This window comes from Theropithecus gelada, chromosome 16, assembly GCF_003255815.1.
Source record: "Theropithecus gelada isolate Dixy chromosome 16, Tgel_1.0, whole genome shotgun sequence".
Classification (NCBI taxonomy): Eukaryota; Metazoa; Chordata; class Mammalia; order Primates; family Cercopithecidae; genus Theropithecus; species Theropithecus gelada.
Genome location: NC_037684.1, coordinates 31,713,593 through 31,714,844, shown reverse-complemented (window position 1 = coordinate 31,714,844; position 1,252 = coordinate 31,713,593). Strand labels below are relative to the sequence as shown.

The window sequence follows — 1,252 nt, the reverse complement described above, 5'->3', positions numbered from 1 at the left end:
CCAAGTTGGGGGACAATTAACTAGCCTCAAGAACCTCCTCTTGTTTCGAGATGGGGCAGAGTGCTGAGAGTGGACCAGGGGAAGGAGTTGGAAACAACATCCCAGCTCCCCCTCCCACCCTAGATCCCTTTGGCGGCTCTAATTGAGGCCTGTCACAGGGAGAGAAGGCAGCTGCAAATTGCATTCATCAACAAATTACAGCCAATTACAGCCCCAGTCCCAGCCTACTGGGGGTGACATGAGGCCAGTCAAAATCCCTTCTGATTCAGTGATGCCAAAGGTTTTGGGCTGCCAGGGTCACTTTCTGCAATCCAGACCCCGAACTTTATCCTGGGCCTGCACCCTGCCTTCCGACAATCCCTCAGGGAAGATGGGGGCTCCCTCCAACCCTCAAGAAGTCTCCAGGGTGCTTCTCTCAGTCATCACTGAAGTTCATCTAGTGATCTAGGCTGAATTTCTGCTGCTATGCTGCTGCTTTGTTAAGTTATAGACATGTTGGTTTTATTCAAAAGAATACAATGCTTGACAAACTGAAAAATATGGAATGCTTCATCAATTTGCGTATCATTCTTATGCAGGGGCCATGCTAATCCTCTCTGTATCATTCCAATTTTAGTATATGTGTTGCTGAAGCCAGTATGCGCTACTGCTGTGCTTTAAGCTGAGTTTTCTCCAGATTTGGTCCTTGGGGGAACTGATTTGCTGGCACTTCAAGGGCCTGCTGAGAACTCTGCTTGTTGGCTTTGGGCCAGCTTAACTCTGCCATCCTTCTGCCCATCCTGACAACATTGGGCCAAAGCTAGGGTGAGGTTAACATGAAACCTGTGGAGGTGTAATGGAAGTGTCACCTCCCAGAAGGGCAGGTATGTGGCCACCCATTCTTGTCCACAGCTGCTTCTTCACTCCCCTCCCTGGAGCCAGCAGCTCTGGTTTCAACAGTGTGATGGTGTGTGTGTGTGTGTGTGTGTGTGTGTGTGTGTTTGCATGCATGTGCATGTGCATTTATGAGACACACCATAGGACATCCACATTGTAGAGACAGAAAGATGGGGAGGGCATGACGCTGGACCTTCTCTGTTTGATCTCAAGTACAAAAGAGCAGCCAAATGCCCTCAAAGAATGTTCTTTTTCTCCCTCTCTTGCTTTTCTCCCCAGGACTCTGGCACTTCTACAAATAGGGCTGTGCCAGAAGAAAAGGAAGTTTCAGCAGTCAGTCCATCCACACTCCCCACCCCCTGAAACAATAATCTCT

The 1,252-nt window shown here is 49.0% G+C and overlaps 1 non-coding gene across 1 annotated transcript; it reads right to left on the bottom strand.

Annotated features, from left to right (window-relative positions):
• Window positions 1–533: 533 nt before the first annotated feature.
• Window positions 534–637, bottom strand: LOC112610540. Its single transcript, XR_003116419.1, has one exon. It is a non-coding gene; the product is annotated as a U6 spliceosomal RNA (small nuclear RNA).
• Between the last annotated feature and the right edge of the window lie 615 nt (window positions 638–1,252).